Source organism: Thermobia domestica, chromosome 8, assembly GCF_964235325.1.
Source record: "Thermobia domestica chromosome 8, izTheDome1.hap1.1, whole genome shotgun sequence".
Classification (NCBI taxonomy): Eukaryota; Metazoa; Arthropoda; class Insecta; order Zygentoma; family Lepismatidae; genus Thermobia; species Thermobia domestica.
This window is the reverse complement of record NC_137461.1, coordinates 98,763,158-98,778,817: the sequence shown is the minus strand read 5'-3', so window position 1 is coordinate 98,778,817 and position 15,660 is coordinate 98,763,158. Positions and strand designations below refer to the sequence as shown.

The 15,660-nt window shown below is 33.8% G+C and overlaps 1 protein-coding gene across 1 annotated transcript in view; it reads left to right on the top strand.

Moving 5' to 3' along the window:
• The window catches only part of sand (potassium two pore domain channel sandman), a 310,773-nt gene that overhangs the window by 167,846 nt on the left and 127,267 nt on the right, over window positions 1-15,660 (top strand). The gene's annotated exons all lie outside the window — the stretch shown is intronic.

The window sequence follows — 15,660 nt, the reverse complement described above, 5'->3', positions numbered from 1 at the left end:
TCATAGAAACTATTTTTCCTGTTTTACGTGAAATGTTACATCAGAAAAACTTGTTTTACGTGCAATGTTACATCATAAAAGCTATTTTTCCTGTTTTACGTGAAATGCTATATCACAAAAACTTGTTTTACGTGAAACGTTACATCATAAAAACTTATGTTACCTGTTTTACGTGAAATGTTCTTGTTTTTAGCAGTTTTACGTGAAATGTTACATCATAGAAACTATTTTACGTGAAATCTTACATCATAAAAAATTTGTAATATAAAAAAAATTAAAAATCATATAGTACAACAACTATGTTAACATTTTATCAACTTGGCCTGTCAGAGGCAAATTAAGAAAGACAGCTCACATAATGCAACCAAGGATAACCTATTTATTGTAATTTAATCGAGCCTAAGAACTTCAGCCTCTAATTTCAAGAGCTTCGATATTGTTAGTAAAACAAACAAAACACGAACACGTTTGTTTCCAGATCGCTGAAATAAATCATCCTCCACTGAGTATAGTAAATTGCTATTATACGCACACTTCACCACTATTTAACGTATATAAGGTTAATGTTTAATCTCAAAATAACGTTTAACCCTTCATACACCAAGAGAAGAATTAAAAAAAAAACGTCCACATTTTTTTTAAATAATGATTTTTATGAATGTTTTAGTTTAGTTAGTACCGCGTGAAATCCAGTCGCATAACTACAATGGAGCAGTGGAGCAGTTGCTTTAGGGCGCACAGTGAAAGGGCACAAGGACAAAGAAAAAAAAGAAAAGAAAAAGAATACGGAAAACTGTTTCTTATGCAAAGAACATTTGAAAACATTTCGTAAGGTACGCTATGATTATTAGCAGTTAATTGGCAATAGCCGATACCGGTTGTGGATTCAGGAATTTTTGACGAGACCAGGTCCGAAAAAAAAACTTGAGACATTTTTCGATATTTGATTCGCTAACTAAAATGTGGACTGCAGTGCTTTATGATTAGTATTTATCTCTGCCCTTCTGGAGGCATCATTAAGGAAAGCCATGTTGTTGAACACGAGAGAATCCAGGATTACCATAAACTGGAAGTGCATACATTATCTGCAATAAGTGGAGGACGGACGCACTCAGAATCTTCCTTTTGAGAGAAATTTTTAAACTTTTTTCCATAGCCTTTGAACAAGCGCTTCATTAGGAATGACTGATATTTTACTCCTCATGGAGGGGCACGAGCCCCGCGCCCCATTTCTGGATTCCCACTGGGCGATACCCGGACAATCGTCACTGCAATGTTTATCTAGGTAACTGCCTAGTGAAAGTTTTGCATAATGAGTCATTGCAATCAGTGCGCCGCGCTCCCTCCCGGGTTCCACCCCCACCCGGGAATAAAACGAAAGTTGGGCCTATTTGAAACCTAGTTGACACTTATAAAACTATCCTGTACTCCCTACTTACATTAAGAATTATAAGCAATGATAAGCAATGATTCTACCTTTAAAGTGTACAAGTAGCAGTTTGGATTAAGTACAGTTAAGTAACCATTCTTAAAATAATTACCTATGAACATAATTCATATTAAGCATGTAGTAATAACTTAGGAAAAAGATAAGTAAAAACTTTAGGTTTCTTAATAAAAATAAGTTTATATATATATATATATATATATATATATATATATATATATATATATAACGCAGTTAAAATGCATGGGGCAGGGGGGTATGAGTAAATCAATGATCGATCGATCCATTGCGCATTAAATCTAGTTACGCCACTGGTCAAACCTAAGGTTTTATGTCAAAACTTTATACATTTTCTTTTCTGCTATTTAATATTTTTCTTTAGAAAGTATCATAACATTTTTGAAGAAATGTAGTAAAGAAAATAGTATCGTATATTAATTATTTGAAAGTGACATTGAGCAAGAACTAGCAAAATATGTAACAGAATAGTTGCATACTTAATACTTGCTATGTTCGTAATCTTTAGTTATTTTAGTTCATCTTTAGTACAAAATATAGTCTTATATTACATTTTTCGGAAATAATTTACTTTCCGGAGATCGGGCATTTCTAGTAATTCTATAGAAAATATGAACATCAATCGATTAAGGACAACAATAGAAATAGATTGACACTAATCTTGGCCAATTCCTGAAAGTTACTTCCAGTTTAAAAAGACACAAATTTACAAATTACATTCTTATGCACGGGCATTTATAGTAGTCCAATATAGATGATACAGATTAATCGACTCAAGACGATTATATTATTATATCAAAGTTCTAAATTGGACAATTTCCAAAATTTAAGGGTGGGTCAATGTACCTCTACTAAAATTTTAAGATGGAAGCATCGATGTACCTATATCTTAAGAAATAGAATAGACCCCTGTACATGCCCACATAATCACATAAGGTAGTAAGACCTCATCCAAAAGGAATAAAATGGGTCAATAACCTCCAAAATTTGACTTTTGGCAATTTGTTACCCTTGAAATGAAACGAAATGAACCACACAAATTTATCGTGATACATATTAGGGTCCTTTAGTACTATATAAAAAAAGTTTAAAAAAAATGGGTATTATTCAAAATATAAAGTAATAAAACCTCATCAAAGGGGGTCAATAACCTCCAAAACTTGATTGTTTAGTAATTTTTTTCCATGAAAGGGAACGAGATGGACCATCCAAATTTATGGTGGTACATATTGAGGTCCTGTACTATGATACCAAATGCTTATATTGGACAATTTCTAAAATTGATGGGGTAAGCCAAGGTACCCCTCCCAAATTTTTAAAAGGGTGCATCAATGTACCTATGTCTTATTAGGAAATGGACCCTATACATGACCATATAACCATATAAGGTAATAGAACCTTATCAAAGGGGATAAATTGGGCCAAAAATCAAACACGTGGTTGAACTAAAATTTGGCAATTTTTTTATCCCTAAAAGGGAATGAGGTGGACCACCGAAATTTATCATGATACATATTAATGTCCTGTACTATTATACTGAATGCTTAAATTGGTGAATTTCCAAATTGAAGGTGTGGACCAAGGTACCCCCTCCCAAAATTTAAAAGGGGTACACCAATGTACCTGTCTTATGATAGGAAATGGACCTCTGTACATGACCATATAACCATATGAGGTAATAGGACCTCATCAAAGGGGATAACTTAGGTCAAAACCAAACACGTGAAAGGGGATAACTTAGGTCAAAACCAAACACGTGGTACAACGTATTGCTTACGTTTATATTTTGGCAATTTTTTACCCATGAAAGGGAACGAAATGAACCACCCAAATTTATAGTGATGTGTATTAGGGTCCTGTATTATTATACTAAATGCTTAAGTTGGGCAATTTCCAAAATTTAAGGGATAGGCTAAGGTACTCCTCCCAAAAATTTAAAGGGGTGCATCAATATACAATGTCTTATGAAAGGGAATGGACCCCTGTATACGCCCATATAACTATATAGGGTAATTAAACCTCATCAAAGGGGATAAATTAGGAGAAAACCCCCGAAATTTGACTTTTTGGCAATTTTTTACCCATGAAATGGAACGAGATAGACCCCCAATACTGATAGAAGTACATACCATGGTCCTAGGCTACCATACCAAATTTTTAGATTTGGCAATTTCCAAAATATAAGGGGGTGGTCCTATGTACCCCTGCCAAAATTTAGGGGGTAGGCCAAGGTACCCCTGCCAGAATGTAGAGGGAGTGGTCCTAAGTACCTCTAGGTCATTGACCCCGGGCCTAGGTCATTGACCTTTGACTTATGACGTCACAAAAATCTTTGCTGAGTCGACTAGATATAACGGGGCTCTTACTACTATGTTACGTCTAAGTACTTGCATCATTCATTTCTCCCGTAAATTTTGTGTTTTTTACGTGCTTCTAGACCCCTTGTACTAAACATACTCCGAATTTTCTGATTTAATCGGCGCTGCTGTCGAGCCCTAGCACTAAATTTGCAAATTGGAAAACATTTGTTACTTTATCAAAAAGTAGTGCTACTGCACTGAAATTGTGCATATTGATATGACTTAAGAATGCATAATTTCGTGGCAGAGGAGGAGTTAAGCAATACTGTGTTATCCTTGCGTTTCATAAAATCAATTTCAGTGGAATTTTCATATATCCTTTGTACTTCGAGCCTTTATTTCTGTTTTTTTTTTTTTTTTTTTTTAACTTTCAAGCGTCATTTGGAGAGAAGAAAATATGAAATTCGATAAAATAACCTGGAATTTCATATTTTCCCTGATGGTCTGTTTATCCGCTTGTTCGTTCTTCCCGATGTATATACACTCGCCTGGAGGCCATACCGTTCAACTTATCCAGATTCAATTTTAAACTTAAAGATTTTCTGAAGATTCTCTAGTGTTTCTAAGACAAGTATTCGAATTTTTCTCCAACCTCTGAAAATAAGTGTAGTTTACTGAAGGCTAAAAGCCAAAGTTTACTATTTTCTCTACAACAACTTTAACAATTTTGTTTATATTTCATAAAATAATATATATCATCAGGAAACCTTAATGCATTATAAGTCATTTTTATGGAAAATATTGGAAAACGGCTCAGACAATTTTACTCATTTTATAAAAAAATATTTCATTAAATGGCATGCGATTTAAGTCATTTTTTTAATTTACAAAATTCAGAGCTATTATTTTACTCCTAGGTGCTTCTTCGCATGACTTTCACACAAACAACTGAGGTGATTTGGTTCATATTTCATAATTATTCTGTAATGTGACGTAAGCCATTTCTCCAGAAAGAGTACAAATGAGTCATTTTATTCTTGGTGAGTGAGGTTGTTTCGAACGATTTTCTTAAAAATTAAGATCTGACTACTTCATTTATATTTCTTAAATATTTATTTCGTTAGCAACATTATAACATGGCATAAGCCTTTTTTTCTGAGGTCAGGGAATAGTTTAATCTTGTGGTACATTTTATTGAAGTGATTTTCTCAAAAACTGCTCAGTCGATTTTGTTCATATTTGACAGAAAAAAATAACAATCTCATAAAATTGTTCTGAAGCTATTGTTTCTGGGAAAACAAGAGGTTGTGCACTCTTGGAATGAGTTTTACTGGACTGTTTTATCTCAAACTTCTCAAGCCATTTTGTTAAAATTTCATAAATAAATAAGTCACTAAAAAAAGTTTTGATCATTTTCAAAAGAAAAAAAAATGATTTTTATTAAATAAATTTTCTTAATATGACGTAAGCAGTTGCTTCTAAAGATATTTACAACGAATAGTTTGTTTTGGGAGGGTAAATTTGGTCACAGGAACTCCTGCTGGGAATCGGGCTCGGTTCTCCCATGTAAAAGTATTCGGATCTAACTATGAGCTTTTGGTGGTGGAGACCAGAGTTTGATTCCTCGCGGTATCTCATGTGCTGTAGATCCCACATTAAGTTGTTGGCCTACGTCTCATATATTATCACTTTTGTAAGCTACTCCAAACTTAAAACCTTAAAGCTAAAAGACCTTCTTTCTCAAACCACTCAGTTGATTTCGTTTATGTTTCATAAACAATTCTATAATGTGGAGTGAATCATTTTTTCTGAAAATATTCACAAAGAGTAGCTTATTCTTGATGTGAATTTTTCAGACAATTTTGTAAAAATAATAATAATAATAATAATAATAATAATAATAATAATAATAATAATAATAATAATAATAATAATAATAATACTCAAGCGGTTTTGCTCGTATTTTATGAATAAACACAATAACAGGCCTACAATATGGCAGATGTCATTTCAAGTAAAAAATCCACAAGAAATAGTTTAACCTTGGCGGGTAAGTTTTCTTTGAAATTCTCTGAAAACGCGTATTATAATTTCGTTAATATATCTTACGTAAACACTTTAGTAATGCTCCAACATCATTTGATTCAGTTCAATATATGAAAAGGAGGAAGTTTAGTATGGTGGTTCGTATCTTTTATTACATTTCACCTCTAATATGCATTTTAAATACGTACATACATTTCTCGGATATCATTAATTAAATTATTTTAAAAAGTAAAGAGTATTTTACTTAGAGAATATCGTGCCTTTACTTAATCTAATTTATTTTATCTATATTTTAAATCATCAAATTAGTAAGAGTAGTATTAAGAGTCTCTCACATTTCTCTCCCCAGATTAAGCTTAAAACAGTTTATTGATATTTTGGGTGAAAGAAATTGTGGTAAAAAAAAATACAAGGTTGACGAAACAGTTACACTAGGCTACTAAAATCCTGCTAGGCTACTATTACTTACAACATACTTCAATAAATAGAATATAATTATGGGAAATCGAAATCTCTCAAGAATCTACACATGAATGTTAATTTTTGTGCGGTTAATAAATGAACGTTTGAAAATGTCCATATTATTATTATTATTATTATGGATAATTTAAGTAAAGGTATATAGAATAATTAAAAGTATGGTTGCTTCGTACAAATCTAAGTAATTATTGATGTGGAGTGATTTAAATATTTTTACGACTAGTGCTTCCCCGAATATTTGTGTATGCTTCCAATTTTTTTGCAAGTGGTCGTCAATTTTAAGGAGTGGTTACTCAATACATTTTTACTCGAAATGGTTTTGACTGGTACGTCTCTTGTTGTATCATTCGTCATGTGACAAATTTCACCATTAATCTCTCTAAGCAACTCGTATTTCAAAAACAGGACTCGCGGTTTATTCCATTGTGAGAGACTGTGAGATATAAACAACGATAGATACTAGAGGACTAGTTTTATCAACTATTATAAGGATGGTTTAACTTTTCATATTTCTCCATTGTTAATTAAGCCTGTAGATAACCTTATTTTACAAGATGATTCTTTTACTGAACCTTTATACTAGTGATGCCAACCTGGAATTTGCTCTTAAATTTCCCAGACGCTATGCTAATTACAGAATTCGTAAAATTTATGAAATATGAAAATTAAAACTACTGTATGCCGCTTATTTCCTTGAATATTTGAGTAAATTATTCATAAATTGCGATCTTCTAAACTCCTAATAAGTATTTTCCTTAATTAAAAGAGATTATTGAAATTGTTGATAAAGGCAAGTACATTTTAATATTAGAAATTGGTATTTACATCAGGCTTTTGTGACATAATCTTCTACTGAATGTAATAAAAATAGACAAACTTCATTCTCCAGTTATTTTGTGTGGGATGTTCTAGAAATCGGGCGTTTGTCGTTTGGTAATTTACTTTCCTCCGTTTATGATCTATTTTCTTTAATTCCAGATACAATTAACGTTTATTGGTGCTTGTTTTTAAGTTTCACAAGTTTCTGCATAAATCTCTTTCACACTAACACGCACTTTCCAACAACAAAATGTTTTTACAATTAGTACTGATTTTACGTTTATTCAAGCGTTATTTAGCCTAATTCCCGTTCATAGAGAATTTTGTAGGTGCCGATAAAGTAAATGCATGAAAAATTCCATATATACTGCCAATTTTAATGAAAATTCTCTTTGCCCTTATTCGAAAAATTAATGTCAAAAAATCTACGAAATGGGAATTTTACCATTGGTCGGCATCACTGCTTTGTGCCAACAAAATTTTGATTGCCAGCTACATTTACTAATGTCGACATACTAGATTACATTACTGACATTCTTTGTCTTCGAGTCAACATGGGTTTCTCGAGTGGATTATATTTATTATCTTTCGTGAAGCTCTAGACTTTCTAGTTTAGTTTGGTCTGCCCTACTAATCGTTCTGTAAAAGGCGGTTTTCATTTTATTCAGATTGAAACTTTTTTAAACACTGGTTTTCCCCCGAACACTTAAAAATCCCAGTACAATGTCACCGTGATCCGATTAATCTTCTCGATATCTTTGGCAAAACACTAGAAAGAATCGAAGTGACACGTTTTCGTCAGTAACTTTAAGCAGAACATAAACAACCATACACTCAAACTATCATACATACGTATTTTGACATTGCCTGAGCAGCTATTTACTTAAGTTGTCCATTCATCTCTTGAACTATTTAAATAAAAGTTTACTTTTAATTTTGATATTCGTTGATATCGAAGGAGCGTTTGATTCGATGTGGCATGAAAGTTTACTCTAAAATACTTTAAAATATCATGTTCCATCCTCATATGCGCATGATCACTTCTTTTCAATTATCACCATCAGTCTGTCATTCAAATAAACAAGATACAGTTTTGGCATTTTCAAATACACTCAAATTTATCCCAAACGTCCATCTCGTGCACTTTGTTTATTTATGTATACCGTATATTACTGGTAGGCCTTTGCCACCATTTCATGCACTCTAATTTATCTGTTATGTCGCTTACATTATTCTAGGATTCACTGTTGGTCAGCTATTGCAACTTGTGTTGGATATGAAAATCAATTAGTGCCTGAAGTGAATGCTCAAGCACCAAATAAATTTAGCACTCCTCGAAGGAGAGCGATTTTGCTTGGCATCTCCTGACAAACACTTGGAAACTTCATCTAGCACAATAAAAACTAATATCAAACTGAGCTTCTTACACAATATTCGAACCACTACACTGGCAGGTAAATTCCGTAATGCTTTGCGTGAATGCAACACAAATTTTTCGTACGTTACATTGCTGTACGTAGAATTTTGCGAAGATGCTATTGAACAAACCCCTGGGTCTCAACACCACAATTCTCTTGTTTACTTATAGTCTTGGTGCATCTAACAATTATCCATGTTAATGTAGCATTGTTATTACTGTCTTCCATCTTTACACATGTATTACGACAAAATGCAAATTATTGAAGTTCACTTTTTACGCATAGTATGCTGTCTTACCCCTAACATATGTAGCCAGCAAATCTACCGGCTAGGCTAATTCTTAGTATGCTATTGCACCTTTTTGAATCTTTTCTTCATTACGTTAAAAAACGAATTAAAATGGAAGACCCAATAGTGTATGCATTATTGGATAAATCTTTATCTTTATCTCGGTTTGCCTACTGATATAGCGTTGCGAACGAATGTTGCGTTACTACATAGCAGTATAATCCGAATCATCTCGCAAAATGAACGGTACACCATACATAGTGCAACTCATTAATTTCAAGGGGATGATCAAGGAAAGAAACTGGTCGAGGAAGAGCTACTTCTTACTGCAAAGCCATTTTCTATGAGAATGGAAGAGCTCGTTAAAAATTACCTCAATTCCCAATACATAAAACCATAATTCCAGTATTACTTTTTAAACTGTAGCATCAAATCGCATTCAAGCCATATAAACAATTATATATTAATTTGTCTATACTTTTTACCTTGGCGTATAGGTTACTATATTTACGTTCAAAGTTTCAGTAGAGCGTTTCAAAATTGTTTGATGAATCCTAATGCTGTTGCAGTGCTTCCGAGAATAATTTCCGTGAAGTGATTACGCTATAACGAGCGTGCACGCATATAGTGTATATTGATTAATCTCGGTTTCTGTTCATTGTCAATATCGAATACTTTTTTCTGATATTTTCTCGTTTAAATAAGTTTGTTGAAGAGCAAAATTGTGTTAGACATCACAACAGGAACAAGCGTTTCTTTACATCCCAGGTACACTGTGTATTATATAATAATTTAACTCCCCACCTTTTGGGTAGTGCTTGTGTTCCTCTAATAGATGTTTTCTTTACACCTTGTTGGTGTTGGAAGTTTAATTAAGAGCGGAAGACCTGTCACCTGCATCTTTAACGTCATACCAAGCTATGTAGGCGTAAACTTAATGGATTCATTAGTACGAGCGGACGAGAAGTAATCCCGCCTACCTATTTCTTCTCCTCTGTTGCTCTATTGATGGAAACCTGGGTAGACGAAGGAATACGAAAGGGGAGGTGCAAGTGAGATTACTATCTAAGCTTCTAAGGATATAAGTGACCACTCTGCCTGCGCTACAAAATCTGAGTGTGACCACTCAGGAAGACTTTAGGAATGCAAACGGCTTCCAAAATCGTTAAAGTCAAAGTAGAAACTCCATCTACAGACCAGACAAGAATATTCCTTTCATCTTTCATGATTAGGCAAAAATGAGGAATGATATTTTAAAGACCAAATTTTATATATATATATATATATATATATATATATATATATAGATAGATAGATAGATAGATAGATATAGATATAGATATAGATATATAGATATAGATATAGATAGATAGATAGATAGATAAATAGATAGATAGAACGTTTCAAAATTATAAACGAACTTTAGGCGGAATTCATCATATTAACTGGAGTAAAAATGTATTGGAAATTGTATTATTTTCAGAGTAAGTCCTTGTAAGAAGCTCCCTAAAATATAGGAAACGATATTCGAATTTAAGAAACAGCAATTCCTTCGAAAGCTCTGTCAAGTACCGAGCAAGGTCATACATATGAAAGCTTCTATACCTTGATGTGTATTACTTTTTATTAATATTATTGAACAAGGATTTATAACACTTTCGGTATGTATTGGCCCACTTGAAGGCTCCTTATAATCACGTCTTATTAATTAATATTTAAAGTGTTACACATTAAGTTACTTTATATATATGTGTGCGTTCATTTGTTTCCTAAACTATTTGATGAAGGGTCGTATCTCAAAATCTCACTTATTCAGATATAAAGAAAGAAATATAATTCCACAGAGGAGGAAAAAGTTAAAGATGCAAATAATTCTACATAATGATTATCTGGAATAGGTGACGAGTTATTACATATTCAACTGCTTTTCGGTCTACGTAAATATTATTTCTTTCTTTATATCTGAAAAAATGGGATTTTGAGATACGACCTTCGTCAAATACTTGACAAATTATTATTATTATTATTATTATTATTATTATTATTATTATTATTATTATTATTATTATTATTATTATTATTATTATTATTAGGTCTATTATTATTATTATTATTATTATTATTAAATGTGCAACTCCTCAAGATTAAACTATTCTATATCAAATCCATAAATCTTCTTTAAAGATAGGGATTATCTTAAAATATATATTAGAAAACGAAAAAAATCCATAAAATTGACTGAAGAATAGAAATCCAAAAGACGATATAGCCTTTAAACGGGAAAAGTAATTCTCTTATAGACAGAAAATAATATTGTTTTCTGGATATACCGGATAATACAAAATAATACAATATAGTAATACAAAAATTATGCATTTCTAAATTGTTTCGAACCTCCAGGATTCCTGTATCATACAAACTCCGATGATAAAGTAATTTCAAGTCAACATACCAAATTTGAGTCAAGACTCCAGTAAAACGACAGGCCTATCTTAATATAGGGTACAGCAGGAAAAGAATAGGTGCGAAATTAGAATAATATTAAGCATTTTTGCAATAGTACAAGCGCAGCTCGCCATGTTTGCAAAATCATTGTGGGTTTGTAGGTGGAGTAAGAGCCAAGGAGATTATATCCCCCCCCCCATGGCGAAATTTTCGCTACTATCTTATTAATTATCCTTACTGTCTTTAAAATAGAAAAAAATAGTTGTTGATCAACATATAAGTGCAATACCTGTGTCCTAGGGCCCTCAACTCTTTAGCATCCATGTATTTTTACAGACATCGATGGGATCTGTTTAAATGCGCGTAGATCAGACTGTCAGTGCAACATTGGAACATGCTATACCTTGATCGATTTGTAGCTGTGAGTACTTTCCGTTTACATAAAGCACGTGACATTTCTACGTATAAAGGCAAAATAACAGAATAGTATATTTAAAAAATCGTTAAAAATTTCACTTCTTGTGCTTCTTTTAGTTATTACGTGGCAACGCTGCAAACTAGGTTAATAAAAAAAAATAATTATGTTTCCTATTTTATGTTCAATTTAAAACTGAAAATTTCATCTTGATCCATCCAATAACAGTAGAGGAAAGAAATTTTGTATTTTATTCACAGTGTTTGCAATCATAGATTTTCTTGCAAGTACGTGTATGATTTTGTGTCATTGCTTCGTTTTAGTTTTCTACCGAAAGCAAAAGGTATAAATTATTCTAGTTGCTTTTCCTCATTCGTTAAAATTATTATGACAGATTCTTAGTAACAAGAAATCCCTCAGGAAGGTTTTATGGCTTGCTGATCCATGGCATAATAGAGAATATTTCAAAGCAGCAATTTTACTGTTACTATAACTTATATCCTTTTGAAAATACTTGTTGTTTTGTTCTATAATGAATACAACTTCCAACCATGTTTACAGATATGTGAAGTTATCAAAAAACTTTCGAAGTTAACGTATTTCGAGTAAGTTATTGTAATTTACCAAAGTCGCTCTCACAAACACAAAGTATTCCTGCGGTTGTGAAAGAGTATTCGATTTTTTTCTTTGCAGTAAGGTAAGTATTGAGATGTCAATTGTTTGTTGTATTATTCAACTTCGTTTTTTAAACTCCTCTTATTATTAAGTGTACAGTGAAACAATTTGGAATTGTAATCATTTCAGTCGCATATGATGCGCTGATATACTGTACGCTGGTGCCAACTGGTGAACAATTTCTAGACTACGTTTTGTATTTTATAAAATGTATATTCACTGCTTGCGGACTGTATTCGTAGTTTGAGGAAAATTCCCCTAATGTAGGGAAATTTCGTAGGTAAATTTAGCAAAAAGGGATTTCTTTCGATAAAACGTGAAAATCCAGGGAAATTCTCGCGCTGACTGATTGACCAATATAAATGCTTAGATTTTTCTTTGTTTTTCAGCAATAAACCAATACAATAGCAATTTTGTGGATGTGTTTAATTTTCACCCATTGTTAGCTGGGTGTGTTTATATAGACCTTTTTCTTTAAAAAAAAAAAAGGAAGGGAAAAAACAAACGGAAGGAAGAAACAAATATGATTGACCTTCTTTTAACATACAAAATTAATCTTATTACATGAATTAGATACTCAACATAGGAATTGGATACTCAGTACACTAGAGAAAATTTGATAAGAAAATGGAAAATATTGTCAGTAGAGGAAAATTTTCTTAAGAAGACCTACGAACACTGCTTACAGGACAAGTTGAATAAATCAAAACGGGTCTTTTTGAGTAACAATGCAATGCTATTTTATATTTGTTTTGGTCTCTGTTCTCATCAAGCGTTCATATGTTCTGTCTTTTAACAGGGTCAGAAAGTATAACCAAAAAGGTAATGATTAAAATGGAGCAAATAAAGCATTGAATGCTGTTGTAAATAGCGATGTGTTGACACTAGGAGTCAGAACTATTTAATGTATTTTTACAAACTTGTACGGACGAGTTAAGTATCAACAGACAATTAATTAGTCTAGATGATTTAGTTTCTGCTATAGGTAATATGTCTAAAAACTCAAGAGTTTTGGCAGACATTTCTCGTAAGGTGGACGGTTAAACCTAAGAACAGTTAAAGGGAGGGAGGTTAAGCGAGGGTCCACTGTATTATATATAGGGTGACCGCGTGACTATGTTACAAAATGTAAGGGATGATTCCTGACACGGAAACAAGAAAAAAAGTTCAAATAAACTTTTGTCCAACGTACATAATTTCAGAGCTACAATGTGCCGAAAGCGTAGGAAAATGACATTCAAAACTCTATAGCTTGACTATGGTGAATGATAGAGCTAATGCGGCATGGTCACGTCAAAGACACCGAAGCTACTGTATTCAAAAATGCTTAGGTCGAGATCGTGCAATTCGTGCACAAGGAATTCCCCAAAGGAGCGTAGGGATTCCCGGATAATCTGTCAAGAAAGATGGATCGAAAAGGATACGGATGAATAGCTGTCCCAACTGCTAGCAATAATGTGTCTGTACTAAGTTGATATCTCGCACAAGCACAAAATGGCGAACAGTTTTATACGTGCCATGTGTGGTTGAATAACGCGCACTAAATAAGAGTGGGAAACATGTAAGGAAAATGTGAATAATTTGGTATTACGCTGTCCTATCATTGAACAGACGCTTGTAATAAAAGGTAATAGTCATGAAACGTACTAAAATGTTGTAAAAGGACCACACTATTAAAGTCTTTCTTCCATGTAGTTTTGTCATTGAAAACAAATAAACAAAATTGAGCGAAACAACCATAATACAAAAGAGGTTGTTTCCTAAAAACAAAAGTCACAAGAATGGGAATAATGTCTTCAATCAACATTTTACAGCAGGATTGAATGCAGCCAAGAACATCATCAATTACCTGTAAACGAGACAAATCTCCCAATTAGGTGATGGACATGGCGCCCCTACTTCAACACAGGCGTTACAGCGTCGCAGTAAGTTCTGACGCAGCCGTTGTAACAACCCAGGGTCTCTTCTTATAGTATCACAGGCAGCGAGTATTCGTGCTAATAGTTCTTCTGCGTTGTCTATAGGCGTTTCATAGACAAGTGTTTTGACATGACCCCACAAGAAAGAATCAAGTGGAACACATCTGGGGAACGTGCAGGCCAATTACAAGGACCGCATCTTCCAATCCATCTGTCACGAAACGTTTGTTTCAAATACTCTCTAGCACTAGCTGAAATGTGGGCTGGGGCGCCATCATGTTGAAAGCACATCCGTTGACGAACACCGAGAGGGACATCCTCTAATAACTCTGGAAGTATGTCTCACAGGAATCTCGTATACACTGGTGCAGTCAATCGTGGTGGTAGTAAATATGGACCTATTATCTGATCACTGATAATACCCGCCCACATATTTATGGCGAATCGGTCTTGGTGGCCCCTTTCCACAATTGCATAAAGATTTTCGTCTGCCCATACATGACTATTGTGACTATTAAATATCCCGTCTTTCGTGAAACAAGCTTCGTCGATGAAAAGCACGTAGGAAGCAAACTGCGGATCAATTACAGAGCGTTGAAGAAACCACTCACAAAACCGAATGCGAGGTTGAAAGTCAGTTTGACGTAAGGCCTGAACCCTCTGCGGATGATAGGGGTGTAACTGTTACTCGTGTACTACTTTCCAAACAGTATCTTGTGCTACTCCCCTTTCACGTGCTACTTTCCGGGTACTTACTGTTGGGTCTTGGGCGAAACGATCAAGCACTTGTTCTTCAAAGTCCGGAATCCTTGTGGTTCTTCGTCTTCCTTGGTCGTAGTATTGACGTTGTAAATTCCCCGTGTCTCGTAAGCGTTGAAAAAGTCTGGCAAACATAGTATGGGCTGGATGTCTTCTTTGTGGATACTTCAGTCGATATAACCTATCAGCTTCTCGACTGTTGCCATTTGCTTGACCGTATACAAATATCATGTCCGCAAGTTCTGCTATCGAATACTCCATTTGATCTCACATTCAAACAAGCAAAGCACAAACTGCACTAAGGAACTCGTACGTTACGAACAAACCACATGAAGAATGACCTTCCACCTTCCACAACGCCTTCTAGTAGGGTTGTCTTATACTTTCCTTACCTTCGATTGTTTTCTACGACAGAAGGAAGAACAAATGCTTGTGATCGAACCTGCAAACTGTGGCGTACTTCAGGTGATAACACCGTCTGTGAAAACAAAATATCTTCTAAACGATAACAATATGACGACATGTTAAGCATTCTAGACAAAATCTCAGAATCAGTCCTGCAAAACAGCGGAAGCAGCGACTAAAACAAATTGTTTTTCCTTGTTCTTTTTCAATGTTCGGGCAACGCAC